This window comes from Mauremys reevesii, linkage group 1 (assembly GCF_016161935.1).
Source record: "Mauremys reevesii isolate NIE-2019 linkage group 1, ASM1616193v1, whole genome shotgun sequence".
Taxonomy (NCBI): domain Eukaryota; kingdom Metazoa; phylum Chordata; order Testudines; family Geoemydidae; genus Mauremys; species Mauremys reevesii.
Genome location: NC_052623.1, coordinates 101161939 through 101173156, shown reverse-complemented (window position 1 = coordinate 101173156; position 11218 = coordinate 101161939).

The following is an 11218-nucleotide window of genomic DNA, read 5'->3' as shown; positions in this document are numbered from 1 at the left end:
CGGATGGCGGGGGCAGTCCGTGTGCCCTTAGGGTGGCAGGCGCATTTCCGCGGTGGCAGCAATTTGGCGGCAGCTTCTATGTTTAGCTGAAGCCGCTGCCGACAGCTAAACATAGAAGCTGCTGCAGAACTGCCGCCACTGCGGAAACGCGCCCTAAGGGCACATGGACTCCCCCCCCCCGTCCACGGCAGCAATTTGGCGTGCTGCTTGGGGGCAAAACAACAGGGACTGCCGCCCCTTGCAGATTGCCGCCCCAAGCACCAGCTTGGAATGCTGGTGCCTGGAGCTGGCCCTGATTCTACAACCTCCCTAGGCAATTTATTCCAGTGCTTAACCACTCTGACAGTTAAGAAGTTTTTCCTAATGTCCAACCTAAACTGCCCTTGCTGCAATTTAAGCCCATTGCTTCTTGTTCTGTCCTCAGAGGTTAAGAAGAACAATTTTTCTCCCTCCTCCTTGTAACAACTTGTACTTGAAAACTGTTATGTCCCCTTTCAGTCTTCTCTTCTCCAGACTAAACAAACCCAATCTTTTCAATCTTCTCTGGACTTTCTCCACTTTGTCCACATCTTTCCTGAAATGTGGTGCCCAGAACTGGACACAAGACTCCAGTTGAGGCCTAATCAGTGTGGAGTAGAGCGGAAGAATTACTTCTCGTGTCTTGCTTACAATACTCCTGCTAATACATCCCAGAATGATGTTTGCTTTTTTTGCAGCAGCGTTACACTGTTGACTCATATTTAGCTTGTGATCAACTATGACCCCCAGATCCCTTTCCGCAGTACTCTTTCCTCATTTCCCATTTTGTTTGTGTGCAACTGATTGTTCCTTCCTAAGTGGAGTAATTTGCATTTGTCCTTATTGAATTTCATCCTATTTACTTCAGACCATTTTTCCAGTTTGTCCAGATAATTTTGAATTTTAATCCTATTCTCCAAAGCACTTGCAAACCCTCCCAGCTTGGTATCGTCCTCAAACTTTACAAGTGTACTCTCTATGCCATTATCTAAATCATTGATGAAGATATTGAACAGAACCAGACCCATGACCAATCCCTGTGGGACCCCTTCCAGCATGACTGAACGACTGATAACTACTCTCTGGGAATGATTTTCCAATCAATCATGCACCCACCTTATAGTAGATCGATCTAGGTTGTATTACCCTAGTTTGTTTATGAGAAGGTCATGTGAGGCAGTATCAAAAGCCTTACTAAAGTCAAGATATACCACATCTACTGCTTCCCCCTATCCACAAGGCTTGTTACCCTGTCAGAGAAAGCTATCAGGTTGGTTTGACATGATTTGTTCTTGACAAATCCATGCTCACTGTCATTTATCACCTTATTATCTTCTAGGTGTTTGCAAATTGATTGCTTAATTATTTTTCAGGATACAGAAGTTAAGATGACTGGTCTATAATTCTCTGGGTTGTCCTTATTTCCCTTTTTGTAGACGGGCACTATATTTGCCCTTTTCCAGTCTTCTGGAATGTCTCCCGTCTTCCATGACTTTTCAAAGATAATTGCTAATGGCTCAGACATCTCCTCAGTCAGCTCCTTGAGTATTCTAGGATGCATTTCATCAAGCCCGGGTGATTTGAAGACATCTATCTTGTCTAAGTAATTTTTGACTTGTTCTTTCCCTATTTTAGACTATGATCCTACCTCATTTTCACTGGCATTCACTATGTTAGACGTCCAATCGCCACAAACCTTCTTGGCGAAAACTGAAACAAAGAAGCCATTAAGCACCACTGCCATTTCCACATTTTCTGTTATTGTCTTTCCCCCCTCATTGAGTAACAGGCCTACTCTGTCCTTGGTCTTCCTCTTGCATCTAATGTACTGTAGAATGTTTTCTTGTTTCCTTTTACGTCCCTAGCTAGTTTGATCTCATTTTGTGCCTTGGCTTTTCTAATTTTGTCCCTACATACTTGTGTTATTTGTTTATATTCATGCTCTGTAATTTGACTCCACTTTCTGTAGGACTCTTTTTTTGAGTTTCAGATCATTGAAGATCTCCTGGTTAAGCCAGGGAGGTCTCTTGCCATACTTCCTCTCTTTCCTACACAGTGGAATAGTTTGCTCTTGTGCCCTTAATAATGTCTCTCTGAAAAACTGCCAACTGTCTTCAACTGTTTTTCCGCTTAGACTTGCTTCCCAAGGGATTTTACCTACCAACTCCCTGAGTTTGCTAAAGTCTGCTTTCTTGAAATCCATTATCTTTATTGTGCTTTTCTCCCTCCTACCATTCCTTAGAATCATGAACTCTACCATTTCAGGATCACTTTCACCCAAGTTGCCTACCACTTTCAAATTCTCAACCAGGAGCTGCCTTTAGCTTCCCTGGTCTCTGCCTACATTACTGCTCTGTCCAGGGTGCTTGCTGCCTTCAGCTTGCAAGGCAGCCAGTCCTCCCTCCTCAAGCTCCAGGGATTGACTGCTCTGCTCTGCAGCCCTTTTAATATGGGCCAGCCCGGCCCTGACTGGCTGCTCCTCACAGCTCCTCTCTGATTGGCTGCCTCCTGTGCAGCCTCCCAAAGGCTCTATTAACCCCTTAGAGCCCAGTGCGGGGCAGACGCCCCATCACACAAGGGTCAGAGTAGCATAGAAGCTACCACACTGGCCCTATACCACCCAGAGATTTTTCATGCTGGGGGAATCTTCAGCAGCCAGTTCTGCTGAACACACAGCCACTTTGTTCCGGTCCACCTTTGCAAAGCTGGCCCAATGGGAGCCAGGATTTGGTCCATAAATATCCATAGGGCTATATGCTGACATTAAAGTTCTTTATGACAGGCCATATCAGACAGTCATCTTGTCTTAGGTATATATTTATCCTCACTTTTTCCTCATGCTCAGAAGGAGGAAGCCTACAGGAGTCAGAGACAGAAATGTTCTGCATTAACTACAGATGCAGGAACTGGGATACCAGAGGCATTAGCGCATCCAAAATTTCCATCTGCAGAAAAGAGCCATCCTATTAGACCTCTATGATCTACTGACAGAGCAGCTTTAGAATAGAAAAAAGGCAAAGCTATTCCCATCCTGTCTTGCGCAAAATAATGTGTGCAACATTTTGGTAGGGACAGACTTTTCCAAGACGGTAGCAAGTTACTCATGCACTTCTTAAGTTAGTCATATGTCAATTTCCAGATGCCTTGCTCAATTTCAGGACACCCATGCTACAACACATACAGACTTCTATTAGTTCACCTGTCACTCCACATCACAACTCTGGATACTCCAGTTTATGGAAGCAATGAATTTCATGTGTTTCAGTTATGCTTCTAGCAAAGAATGACCATAAGCAAAAGCAGAGACATTTTCATAGCATGGGAAGACCAAAACTGCTAGGCACCATATAGCCAACCTGCCTAGAGAATATCCCATATCTACTCGTACGTTCTTCATCTTTCAGCTGTCTGTCATCAGTGCAATGAGGAAGATTTGGTAAGCACTAAGTACTTTCTGATTTTTTTCAGAATTACTCAAGTGTAAAATAACAAGACAAATTATATGAATTAAAACTTTACCTCATGATGTTATATAATATTCTGCCAGGAAGTGGAAAGAACATCTATAATGAAACACACAAGAAAATTTAGAAAATGTTGCCCATTTCAAATACTCTATCCCTCCTTACAGAATACAGAAAGGATCTTTTATTTGGCTCTCTGAGATGTCAAGGTTTTCCCAGTGATGCATCTGACACATCATAGCAGTGCAAAGCAGATGCACCCCATGAAGGAACAGTGGAAAAGCAGAAAGCGGAAAAAGAAACTTGAGGAAGGATCACCACATGAAGGAGCTGTACAGAAAATGTGATGATGCATTCTTGGGTCTAAATGGATATTATTCACCTGAGCATAATCAGATGGACAGATTATTTTTCCATTTAAGCTCCTAACAATGTTTTGCAAGTGTTGCTGGGGCAACCTGGCTGCCACATATAAAGAAAGAAGGCTGTGGGAGAGAGCCAGGGTAGATGTGTATGGTTGTAGGTTGTTGTGGGAAGCCAGAAAAGAAGAGGGTTCTACAGGGAGTCAGAATGTAACAGGGAACTGGTATGGGAGGGGAGCTGTTGCAGTGAGCCATGGAGGCAAAGGGATGTGTTGCAGATAGTTAGGAGGGAGCAAGTGTTTCAGGATGAGGGTTCAGATGAATGAATATTTTGAGTGATGGCAAGTAGAGGAGAGAGAAGAACCAGCACTGTGTTTTCTCCTCATTCCAGCATCCCACACCAACCCCCCGCCACTCATGAAGTTCCTAGGTGCAATGGGTGCCCAAGCATCTCACTTCACTTTCTCTCCAAGAATTATACAGAAGAATGTTGCACACAAATAGCAATATCTGCTATGGAAATTCATGCAATTTGCAGTGTTGAGCAGGAACACTGTTTTTGTTCTGTTCCTTTACACAAATGAACAGGTAGCTTTGCGTTAGGCCAAGTACCGAGGAATTAATAAAATAATGTAAGAGTGAGAGAGCATTCCACAAGAGAAGTGCTGCATGAAATATTATGATGTCTCTAACCAGGTAACCAGGATCCCTGAATTTCTATTAGTAGCAATCAGAGAAGAAATTCTTAGAAGCTACTTTTCAACATTGTAAAAGCACTTTTGTTTGAATTTCTTATCGTTAGAATTCACTTTGTACCCTCCTTGAGTTTGTCTGGGATAGATGATGTCGGGGGTCACTGGGCAACTCACTGTGGCAGGGGCAGAGTTGACTTGGGATGGGGCAGGTGGGTGCCAGTGCAAGGTCAGCTGGCGAGAGCAGGCCAGAAGCCTGTGCCAGGGGACTGGAGCAGGCTGGATGCATGAGGCAGGAACAAGAACAGGCTAGAAGCTTGGGAAGTCTGCAGAGGGAGAGTTCCCAGCCGAGTAGTGACATTGCAGAGTGGCTTGCTGCTCTTCCCGAGGGATTAAATAGCTGTTCTTGGAGGTCATCTGACCCAGTCCTTGCTCATGGATGATGGATAAGGGATGACCCATCGCAGGCTCTTGCTGAGGGCTTACCTCACATTACCTGCCTCCCAGATGTCTTTGGGCCAGGCTTGTCAGGATGGGATTAATGGAACGCACAGAGCAGGTCGAGAGCATGGATATTACTAGCTGGTTCCTATGAGCCTTCCCAGTCAACAAGGCATAGGAGCTTTCCCCAAAGGATCTTGGAATTGAGGATTTGCCTTATGAGGTATTCCTCCTGTCCTTGCACCATGAACACAGTGGGAGGAGACTGTGTCCCTCGTGTTTTTTTCAAGAGGCAGATGTGAAACTCAGAGTGCACTTGCTTCATGGGTGGTGGCGGCTGGAGACAGAAGGCAACCAGGTTAGTATGTTGAGTGACCAGAAAGGGGCCAAGATTCCCATAGTCAAGTTTCTAGGAGGGATGAAAAGTGTCCAAGTGTCACATGGAAAGCCATTAAAGCAAATTGTGAAAACATTCATCATAGATTGTGTGTCCTTTCTCATAGTAGGAATTATGTCATATGTTTTTTCAGCCTCATAATCCAAATACCAAAGACTCCTGTTGATTTCAGTGGGCTTTGGATTGGGCTCTCGGAGTATACCAGCATTGATTACTGAACTACACAACTTGCGTTTATAAAATCTGTTTATAATACTTCATATAGATTTAAATTGCAATCTCTTGGATACTTTTCACTATTGTTGAATGAGCACCCTCTGACATGTGCATTAAACTATTCTATGGACCCAGAATTTTAAGTCCATAAAGAGAAGTTACTAATTGAAAATAAAGGAGCTGCTTTTAAAACAAAAAGAAAAAAACTATCAGCATTTATTCTTCCTGCTATTGCCAGTCTCAAATGTTCAAAAATAATGATTCAGGGCCCAAAATATCATTACATTGGCTTAAATATCATGATTTAAAAAAAAAAACCCACAACCTTGAGGTTCTCTGTCTGCTTCCTGTTTTTTCAGCCATTAGAGTACATTCTGGTCATGTATTCAAGCTTTCCTCCAGAACAATGAAGGTTAGAATCTTCTTTTAAATGACAGTTGAGATTCTTCCCTAATCACTTGACTTCAGGAGCTGGAGCTTTAAGAGGAACCAGAAGTAATGTGAGATTTGCAATACAATCACAAATGTTGGCAACAATGTCTTCCATTCTTGTTCTTATACCACACTCATTACTGTAGTAGTTGAACAGCTTCCAGAATGTTTTAAGTGACATGACTAGCATTTTGTGTTTTGAGAATCTTTGTTTTCAAGTGGAATACCCTGTGAGGGTGTTTTTTTTTAATGATGGTTTTTATTTATGTTATATCTGATGTTCTTATTACTGAAAGAGCGGTTAAAAGAGTGTGCCTTGCAACTGGAATGGAAGCAGTGAGCTTTGAGGCCAATTTTAGATCTGGTGGGGGTTTGTTGGCCCACTCCTCAAGAAAGCTCTGTCTTTTGCATAGATGAGCTTTACCTTCATTGTGGAGAGCTCCATTGTGCCCAAGGAAAGGAGTTGTGAACCAGGATCCACATCTAGAAACTTCAGGCTCTCTTTTAAAAATCCATTCAGCATCTTGAAGATAAACTCCATGGAGTGGCTTGTAGATTAAGACACAGATCTTAAATTTGACTTGATATTTTATGGGAAATAATTGTAGAGAGCAGTGGACAGGTTTGAGGTGCTTGCCAGCACTTTGTGTTGCTGAAGAGATACGTTGCTGAATTCTTTATTAGTTTTCCAAGGACATGTCTACACTAAGGGGACTATATTGGCATAGCTACCTTGCTATAGCTATGCCAGCATTATCCTGTAGTGTAGATGCAGCCTATTGGAAGGGTTTTTTTCATTGGTGTAGGAACACCACTTCCCCAAATGATGGTAACTATGTAATCAGAAAAGCATTCTTCCATAGCCATGGCTGCATCAACACTGGGGATTAAATCAGCATAGCTATGTTGGCCAGGGGTGTAGATTTTTCAAAACCCTGACCGACATAACAGTATCGACCTAAATTTTAAGTGTAGGTCAGGGCTCAGAGATGATGGTGTCAAGCCCAGGAATATTGCGTTGCAGCTCTGGGAGGTAGTGAAGGTATGTACATACATACTGTATGATGTATTTATATATCACTCAAGACTGATATCCTCCACAATCACTTAGAAGTACTTTTCCGCACTGTAACAACTGTTTCATGACGAAGTGCAGAAAAATAGTTAAAAGAACATCTCATTAATATCATGGGTCAGGCTTCATAATTGTAAGTGTCAAATTTTACTCAAAGTGTGTTTACAAAAGCAACATTTCTCCCTCAAATAGCTCAAACTTCTGATCACAATAAAGCATACTTTGCACCAGGCATAATTCTCTAACATATCTTTGTTTGTTTGACAGGTTTGTGGCAATGCAAGGACCTGATAATCAGGGGCTCCACTGGACAGCAGCACAATCATAGGAGAGTTTCCAGAACTTTTCTGGTCTGTCCAAAAAAATGCATTAACCTCTCAAAACCCATTCACACTTCAGCCTATGCCTCTGAGTTACAGTAATTGCAAACATTAAAAAAATAGATTGAAAACATCCCCACCTAGTGGCAACGAATCTGAACACAACAAGAATGGCTTCAAATCTTCCTGGGTCCAAAAACAGCCTTTCTGCCAAACTGTTTCTATTCATAATAAAGTAACCATTCTGAGAAAATTGGAAGTAACTTAACTATTCTGATTTATAAACTATATTTAAGTCTGGTTAAAAAAATGGTCAAAGTACAGTAGAACCTCAGAGTTACAAGCATGGAGGTTGGTTGTAACTCTGAAATGTTCGTAACTCTGAACATTATGGTTGTGCTTTCAAAAGTTTACAACTGAACATTGACTTACTACAGCTTTGAAACGTTACTATGCAGAAGAAAAATGCTGCTTTTAATCATCTTAATGAAACAAACACTGAAAAAGTTACCTTACCTTGGTAAATCTTTTTTTTAAATTTCCCCTTTCCCTGAGAGCCCCCCCCCAGAACTCCCGACCTATCCAACCCTCCCCCTGCTCCCTGACTGCCCCCCGGGACTCCCCTTACCACCATGCCGCTCCAGCCACTGGCTCCACGTGGAGCCAAACCAAACAGGCTGCAGAGCACACAGCCCCTCCCCCGCAGAGTGCTAGTGATGCAACGCTGAGGCAGGGGGAACAGGGGAGGGACTCTGTCTCCTGAAGGCCAATGGGAGCAGCTAACTCAGGCCCAGGCACCCAATCAGACACACTGCACTCTGCGGGAGGGGAGGGAAGAAAAATCCCTGACGCCCCCAACCACTTGGCGCCCTAGGCGGACCTCCTATTTAGCCTAGTGGTTGCACCAGCCCTGAGCTTATGTTTAACACAGTACTGTATTTGCTTTTTTCTGTTTGTTTCTGCTGCTGCCTGATTGAGTACTTCTTGTTAAAAATGAGGTGTGTGGTTGACCAATCAGTTCATAACTCTGGTGTTTGTAACACTGAGGTTTTACTGTAGTCACTTCCTGTTTCCAAATTACATTTTGCTAAATAAGGTTCCTTGCAAAAATCAATGGTTGAATCCAAGGAGTTTACTCTGATGTTTCCAGAACCCCTCAATGTAATGAGAGACCTGTACAGTTGCCAAAATATCTTTTCTCATAATACAGTACTCCTTTCAGTCAGGAGTTTGATATTAACTAGTCTTTACAAAAAGAATCATCCTTTGACTGATTAAATGGAAAGAGAAGAATTGCCAAATTAACATACTTCCCAGAAATCCTCCTCAACTGCTTTATTAACATTGCCATCGAATATTTAAGTGGAGTTTTTCACAAATTATCACTGTGTAGTTGAGTGTAGGAGAAGGAAGGAAGCAAAGGGAGGGAGTCGGCAATATCTCATTTTTTTTTTTGTTTAATAATGGATGATGATCCACTTTTTTTTTTTCCTTATTCTAGCCAGCTTTTGAAATCTCCAGCCCTTTATAGAAACTGATATTACAGAAAGCTGGTGTCTTTTCTTACTAGTACTTTGTCATGAACAGTGAAATTAAGTTTCCAGTGATCCAGACTTTTCCTGAAGCATTAGACTTTTCCTGAAGCATTAGACTCCAGCTTTTTTGCCGCCCCAAGTGGTGAAGCGGAAGAAAGAAAGAAAGATAAAGCCACGATCAGAGGCATTTTGGCGGCAGCTCTACCGTGCTGCTTCATTCTTTGACGGCAATTTGACAGTGGGTCCTTCGCTCCAAGAGGCACTGAGGGACCCGCTGCCGAATTGCTGCTGAAGACCCAGACGTGCTGCCTTGCTGCTGCTTCCATCCAAGCACCTGCTTTCTGCTTGGGCCTGCCTGTGCCTGGGTTAGACTGTTCTGTTGTGTTGTATCATAGAGCAGGAATTTCAGCAGTCACAACTGTTCCATTCACACAAGCTCTTTAATTGGTCACTATTCTAGCCACATTTGGCCTAAATTTCAAAAGTGTTCAGCACGCATAAGTCCAGATGATGTCAAAAGGAGCTGTGAGTGCTCCAAAACTCAGGTCCATTGTGGACAGATTAAAATTTGACCCCCTGCCCTTTTGGGAGCATCTAGCTTCTCTGTCAGTGCTAAATATTCCCAATTTTTACTTGCCAAGAGCATAAGAACCATGTGTGGCCTCGCCTTGCAAAGGTGCTCAGATGGCCTTATTGTGACCTCTCACCTATTTTTGTACCTGTGTGGGTCCAGCTATAATCTAGCCTTTCATCAATTACCCGAGAGAACTCTGGAAAGGGTCATTTAAAAAGTGGAAGAAACTTGGACTTAGCTATATTCACACTCTAATGTGAAGCTCTCCCAACTCTGTTCAAGCCTGTCCCCATTCAGCACTTCTGTTGTAAGCTGGATACTGTGATGGAGAGTATAAGTGGAATATTTGGCTGCTCAGGTCCCTATATCTTCACACAAATACAGAGGACTATCCTCCCCACTCCTACCCAATGCATATAGACCTAATACAATATATTTTTAATCTTTTCTGGATCCTGTGTCAAAATATATAAGCTTCTAAGAAGATGGGTATTGCTATGTAAGTGCATAGCTTACTCTGTGCCCTCTTAACATAAAACTCAAAGATTGTATATTAAAAAAAATCCTCAGGAATGGTGAAATTCACCCTTGTGCAGAGAATCAGCACAAAACTTACACACTTCTTAAATCCTATTGTCTTCTGCACAGGGTGAATTTTACCCAAAGAGAAACTTTTTGTTCAGTAGCATTGTGATGGGGTATTCACCCCACACTAGCCCTGAAGGGGTTAATTTGGCTCAGAAGGGGCCAATTAACCTTATAGGCCTCACCTGGGGGACAGTGAGGCTTAACTGATAAACCCTAGTTGCAGACAATGCCCATCTGGGGGAGGAGCTGGGAGTGGATTATAAAGAGAGGAAGAGTGCCTGAGACAGATTGTCTAGAGACAATTTGATACCCCAGAAGTAGGAAACCTGGCCAGTGGGCAAAGCCACGAAGAGGGAGCATCCTGAGTCAGGAAGAGGAAGCACTGCAACTCTCATTTCCACATAAGAAAGGTCTATTGGACAATGAATCAGAAACAGGTCTTTATGTTCTGACCAATAGTGACATCTACTGTTCGGTTCATGGCTTACACTTAAAAGTACGAATGTCCAACTGAGGGCACCCTGACTCTCAGAGTTTATGAAGTCATGTATACAGGTTTCAGATTTAGTGACAAGTGATCTAACATCCTTTTTAGTGGGCAGTGCAAAGCTGTTGGCTGGGTTCAGAGTTTTAGTTTTTCCAACCCACTCTTTTTAGCATTAAATTAATATTTAATTGATTTAGTTTTTCTTCCTTTTTACTAACATTTAATTTATTTATTGGCCAAAAAGAGAGAGACAAGACAGCTGATCATTAAGAATTCTTAGTTTCTCAAAATTCTTGCATTACCAAGAACAACAGAATATAATGGACCAGGTCCTGAGCTGTGGCTGAGGAACACTTGGGGCAATTCAGGAGAGGCACATGCAGAGGTGTTGTTAAACCACCTTTCCACAGTTTGATCCTAGGGCTTTCCTAGTGCCTAGCCAGGAACTCGTGTAAATTAAGGCAGCCTGAAGGCTGTTTCTGATCCCAAGGTCTGCTCTAGCACCCAGGGATCAGCAGGGCATAGGGGAGCTCTAACCAAGAGCCCCTGAGAGAACCAAAGACTAGTGCTAGCTGGTCAGGCTTTTAGGTTGACTAGCAGGTATCTTACCCAGGTCC